This window comes from Littorina saxatilis, linkage group LG8 (genome assembly GCF_037325665.1).
Source record: "Littorina saxatilis isolate snail1 linkage group LG8, US_GU_Lsax_2.0, whole genome shotgun sequence".
Taxonomy (NCBI): Eukaryota; Metazoa; Mollusca; class Gastropoda; order Littorinimorpha; family Littorinidae; genus Littorina; species Littorina saxatilis.
In genome coordinates, this window is record NC_090252.1 from 21,600,865 (window position 1) to 21,607,722 (window position 6,858).

Here is a 6,858-nt window from a genome sequence, read left to right on the forward strand (position 1 = left end):
TTAAGGTCCACTGGCAGAACGTGTCTGGTGGGTATGCACCGGGGTAGTTTGGACTCGATAGTTCTCCTTCTCCTTCACTTAGCCATGGAAGTTCACGACGACAGTCTATAACACACACACACACACACACACACACACACACACACACACACACACACACACACACACACACACACACACACACACGCGCGCGCGCGCACACACACGCGCGCACACACACACACACACACACACACACACACACACACACACACACACACACACACACACACACTGCTATGTGAACACTGCGGGACCCTAAAATGCGCATTATAAAGACTGGGGTCACAATTGGATACTGGCCTAGTGGAAAAGACGCTCCATAAGCAGAAGGTCCAGTGTTCAATTTCGGCTTTGCCTGGTTGGTTAAGGGTACAGATTTGTTTCCGATCTGTCAGGTCAACGTATGTGCAGACCTGCTGGTACCTTATCCCCCTTCGTGTGTTCACGCAAGCACAAGACCAAGTACGCACGGAGAAGATCATGTAATATACGCCAGAGGTGATGGGGTTATAGAAACCCGACAATACCAATTATGCTTTCTTCGTAATCGAGTATGGCTGCCAAAATGGCGGGATAACAGCGACCACACACGTTCAAACTCACTCGTGCAAAAACACGAATAAACGTTTGAGTTTCAGCCCATGAACAAAGAAGAAGATTTAGAGGACTTTCCATCGATGGTTTTGCACACACACACACACACACAAACCAAAAATGGTGTCAGACAGCTTTTTCATCGATCCTGAGGGTTCACATTGCCTTCTGCTTCATTGTTATGAATCTCAGCCGATGTTGATAAAGATGAAACTCTAGGCCATGCTTGTTCCCCGAGAACCGTAACAATTGTCTGACAATAAATCAGTGGGCATTAGTTTCAATGGAAAATTAGACATCTTACATCGCCCTTCGTAGTATATGTCCTATTTTGTACCAAAGGCTAGATGCAAATGATTTGCGTCGTGCGGATGGTGATATCACGGATTAAACAAACTGAACCATTCGCGATCGGATATGTAGAGTACAAGTAACAGAGAAAAGTTGTGTAGTGTAGCAACAATAAACCTTCCAAGCGTATCACATAAGAATAGTTAGACCGTCAACTGAGAGAAGTCCCCCACAGACCTGCATAACTGTAGACACGGAGGACGAAGCCAGGGCGGTGTTGAAAGTCAGATATAGAGTCTGGTGTTCGTACTATGAGAGTCACGTAGAAAAGTTCGCCCTGGATTGCTTTGACTGCACATACAACACCCAGGTATGTCAATGCAAATGTCAGTAGTCTTTTCTTTCTTTATTTGGTGTTAAACGTCGTTTTCAACCACGAAGGTTATATCGCGACGGTATGTACCTATTAAATATTATGGTTTATGATTAATACATTCATCATGCTCCAGTTTTCTGAATGTAGCTTGTCATTTCTTCGCTGACAGTACGTACTCTCGATATCTCGATCTCTCTCTCGATCTCTCTCTCGATCTCTCTCGATCTCTCTCTCTCTCTCTCTCTCTCTCTCTCTCTCTCTCTCTCTCTCTCTCCTCTCTCTCTCTCTCTCTCTCTCTCTCTCTCTCTCTCTCTCTCTCTCTCTCTCTCTCTCTCTCTCTCTCTCTCTCTCTCTCTCAATGATTTGTGTCAGCTTGTTTGCGATGTGTCAGTAGGTTTTATAAATGCATTTGAATTATCGTGCCTGAGCATTGTTAGCCCTTTCATTTTAGAATGTTTATAGTTTCCGAATTGTACAATTATATACCAAACATTCACTGATTCAGCCATATTATCACAAGCTCTATGTCCGTGTGTCAATCACACTTTTGAGTTGTTATTTGAAATGCTATATCCCATTATATCCCATGACCTCCCTTCTTTGTCTCTGTTACTTCAGTATGGGTATATATGTTGTATTTTTATAGCTCAATAAATACATCATGGACTCAAAAAAATATATGATAGTGCAGATTCCGATTTGGGCGAAGAACTACTTTGCTCCCGACCTTTGACCTCGCGCCGAACAATGTGACACATTTGTATGAAGTTCTAAAATCGTATTGCACGGCTCAGAAAACCATATCAGTTGCACGCAAAAATGAATCTCAGAACTGATCTGATGTATGAGATGCAATAAGCAAAAGTTTCTTTCATTATGAAAGCAATGCAGGTCGAAAAAAACGAACATTCAACTTACAAGATAACCAGATGCTAGCGAACCAAAACAAAAACACGAGTACCCTCCCCTTGCATCGTTAGCAGACGACTTTTCAGAATCTGTCGGTAGTGTGTTTTGGTGTGCGCCTTCAGCTATCAAACATCGGCTGTTTCACGTGTTTTGCGAGCAAGTCTACTCTTTTGCCTGGCTCTGCAGTAAGTCCACAATTTTTCCGTAATCCAGTCATATTCCTTCAAAATGCAATCAATCGGCGGTGACAGACGTGTCGGTCGCGTTTTCCTCACTGTGTGACCCATACCAGTTTAAGTTCATCCATGCAAACACACTCGCAAAACAGTTTATCACGTAGATACATTTCAAATAGGGAGCAAATGGTTAAATCTAAACCTACATATTTGTTCCCTAAAATTTGCTTCTCTGTCAATAAGCCTAATTACACACGTTCGAGAAAAACAACGTGGAATCAATTCTGAATCGAGTAAGCCAAATGGGTCCCAAACCCGTTTCGCCCGTTCTGCCGACCTGAAACGCAAAACAAAAGAATTGTGCGCTTCAACTAAATTAATTTCTATTCGACTTCATTACTTTCTTGCAACTTATGAACCTTTACTTAAAGCTTTTAAATGGTCTGAAAGTAGTGTTACGGCGTACTTATCGATGCATTCATTCGTTTTATTTTTTCAGCGACGGTCACTTAGTTTAAGGTTGCAAAAGGGCTAAGTCTCGCTGGCAACAGTTTTACCCTGCACAGATCGCAACAGTGCCGCTAGTAGTCTACACTTTGTGTTTGATGGTAGAATGGGATATACAGATTACAACACTCGTGGTTTTTTATATGGCTTGTATTTCTGTCAAGACCCAGCGGGAATATCAATCGAGAGCCACTCGCCAGAGGCTCGTGTCTCCCGATGATATTCATCCGCTGGGTCTTGACTGAAATACAAGCCATATAAAAAACCACTCGTGTTGTAACCTATACATATCTTAAATACTTACGGGAGTAATAGCCACTGGTGTCCCCTAATTCGGGATTAAGTGCTTTTTTTATAATTGCTCGGGCGTCAGCCCAGTTCAACTTAAAATTAGCTTAAATGTGGACACATGTCTTTGCATGATTCTGGTGCCAAAGTTCAGACGAACAGCGTGATGTTACTACTTGTATTTTCATTTGAGATGACTCACACGTGTACACGTAATACCCCATAGATCCACACAGTGTCTGCTGTTCTCCTTCAGAGTTGCTGAGCAAGAGCGAGTCAGCCACGCACCATTTTCCAGAAGCTCTTCGGTGAAAGAGCCATTTGGTGAATTTCCACGACTGTCCTGTTCAGTCACAAACGCAATTGAATTTAATGTTCGAAGACACATACATACACACTTTAAACTGACAATGGACGAGTTGGGCTCCCCGAACTGTGCGTCACTGCGTCCTATACGTAATGGAAGATGCATTATTTGAGGTTGGTCCCCGACGCACTTACCATAAAAAAGTACGGGTCCAAGGACGCACTGAACTTGCCGTATCATGCCTTTGTCGGTGCTTATTTTCAGACTAAAATCTTCTGCTACGTACACTTTCTAGAATTAATAGGTTGTGCTGCTGGGGAAACGTGCCGTGTGTGCATGTCCAACTATTTCAGCTAACATAAACAAAGAAGCAAGTCATTGGATAAATATTGGTTGCACCCATGGTGTGGTTAGTGCACTCTTTTAGTACAACATATATTTCCACATTACAATCACTGTGATAAGCAGCTCATCTTATGTGGATATTTTGCTGACTTGCCGAGAGTATTCTAATATACTGAAAAAGAAATAGGGTGAGAGAGGGAGAGAGAGAGGGGGACAGAGAGACCGGGGGGGGGGGGGGGGGGAGGTGCGACCAACATGTAGACATAGACAAAGAGACAGACAGACAGACAGAGAAGGAGAGCATACAAAGTTATCCTCACATTAAAAGATAAAGATGAAACAAAAAAGGATGTACAAATCGCACAACGCTGGCAACAACCAATAACTCAATACCACGATAGTACAGGAAAAAAAGAAAGTACTGATGGAATACATACGTCCCATCCACCTCAGTAGGAACCATCCACTGGCAGATATAAGCAGACCCAGGCGCAGTGTAGTCCAGAGGGTAGTTGGGGCTGTATATGAAAGTATCAGCTTCCAACACTGTCGAACCACACACTACAAGGCAGAAGAAAATTATTTTTCCTAAATGGTTTAGACACGCGAAAGAAATATCGTCACGCTCAAAAGAACAATACCTATCTCAGTTTTAGGCATTTCTGTAGTTTCACTACAGGGGAAGCTACTGGAAGGGTATCTATCACATGTTAAAGAGTACAAACTCTCAGACAATCGGAAACCATTGCCACGGTAACGTAAGTAAAATTGCCGATCTCGTTTCTTGAGTTGGGGACTTTTTCTTTATGATACAGGAAGACTTGTTTTGAGAATGTAAACGTATGCAAAAGCTATTTGTGGGTTGTTATGCTGTACGTTGTTGTGAAAATGTTGCTGTCAGCTCTTTATCTCACGTTTATCCAGCTGTCACTGCTCGAGATAGGCAGTTTGCAACTTATAACTACAATGAGATTGTTCGGAAACCAAAGAAAGTTTTTGCGTTTTTCTCAAAATATCAAAAAAAATGACATAGGCAATTATCTTATGAGCGTGACGATATTTTCTTCCAAACCATGCGTGATATCACAATAATATGTAGAATACATCAACCTGAACCCAGAAGTAAAACCCCGGTGTCATTAATGAACAGAATCAAACATTTCAGTTTCAATTAGAGCAAATGACGTCGTTGGATTGTGTATGTCTTTTATTGGAAAATGGTTATGAGTTCAGGCACCAGAACGTCTGTTTAGATATTGCTCTTACATGGTATGTCGGTAAATTATAAAATACTGGAGGTAAATATGTTTGACAAGAGAGAAGAAAACATACTTACACACTGGTGTGTTGAACTCCTGCAAGCAAAAAAAACATGATTAAACAATAGAATCGTTTATGTAAAAAAAACAAAGAAAAACATTACAACAAAAAAAGAGGGACATTTGGAGACATTTGCAGTTAAAGGCAGTGTTGGGGACGGGAAAAAGACGGGCAGTTAGATTCAACACTTTACACAGTGGAACAGTACATCTAAAAACAAAGAGACTGCCGACGTTTCCAAATTCAGAATAAAAAAAATAAAAAAGTCGCGTAAGGCGAAAATACAACATTTAGTCAAGCTCAGTCGAACTCACATAATGAAACTGAACGCATTGCATTTTTTCTGCAAGAGCGTACATTCGTCTGTCCACCGCTCGTGGCAAAGGCAGTGAAATTAACAATCCAGAAAAGCGCGGTAGCGGTAGCGGTTGCGCTGAGGAGAATAGCACGCTTTTCTATATCTCTATTCTGTGTACCTCTCTGAACGTGTTTTTAATCCAAACATATCATATCTATATGTTTTTGGAATCAGGAACGGACAAGGAATAATATAAAATTGTTTTTAAATCGAGTTTGGAAATGTAATTTTAATCAGAATTTTTATATTTTTAATTTTCAGAGCTTGTTTTTAATACGAATATAACATATTTATATGTTTTTGGAATCAGAAACTAATGAAGAATACGATAACGTAATTTTGGATCGTTTTATAAAAAAAACAATAATAATTACAATTGTCCTCTTTTTAATAGCCAAAGTCATAAAATAATTGTTAAGCCTCAAAGCTGAAATGCAATACCAAAGTTTGGCCTTCGTCGAAGATTGCTTGGCCAAAATTTGGTGAGTACAGTATTCCTTTGTTTTTTTAACTTTGTTCATCTTATCACAGTCACTTCGTTGTTTAGATTTTAAAAAATGAGAGTGTGACAGTGCTGCCTCAACGTTTACAAAAAGCCGGATATGACGTCATCAAAGACATTTATCAATAAAATAAAATAAAAAGTCTGGGGATATCATACCCAGGAACTCTCATGTAAAGTTTCATGAAGATCGGTTCAGCAGTTTTCTCTGAATCGCTCTACACACACACACACACACACACACACACACACACACACACCACACACACACACACATACACACACACGCACACACAGACACACACACACACACACACACACACACACACACACACACACACACACACACACATACACCACGACCCTCGTTTCGATTCCCCCTTCTATGTTAAAACATTTAGTCAAAACTTGACTAAATGTAAAAACAAGGTAGGTTTGTTGGAACATTTGTTATTGACAAAACATTCGTTCACACTAACTTATTGTTACATATTGTTTGTTTGAGCACTTTAAAGACCGTTTGGTCAATATATTTGTGAATGTAACGTATTCTTTTGTCAATAACAAACGTTCCAACAACCTACCTTTCTTGTTTTTTGACAGTGAAACAGTAATTATGCAAAGCTGATCCTCTGTGTGGGGGAAGAATGTGGGTGTACGGAGTCAGGTGTAATAGGCGTGGGGCTTACATGTATGCATATTTTGACACATGAGGGTGTGTGCACGTGTGCATACGTCTTTCTGATTAAGCTTAAAATGTGCCAGGAAAAAACCATGAAGGCACGCATTTCTTAACTTCATCATAGTTCTATTCCTAAGTGAATGGCACTTCATGAAAGAAAA

General features: G+C 40.6%; 1 long non-coding RNA gene across 1 annotated transcript; it reads right to left on the reverse strand.

Moving 5' to 3' along the window:
- On the reverse strand, positions 1-3,520 carry LOC138972228 (uncharacterized). Its single transcript, XR_011457505.1, has 3 exons — positions 3,386-3,520; positions 1,165-1,278; positions 1-105 (listed from the first exon to the last, which is right to left on the reverse strand). It is a non-coding gene; the product is annotated as an uncharacterized lncRNA (long non-coding RNA).
- Between the last annotated feature and the right edge of the window lie 3,338 nt (positions 3,521-6,858).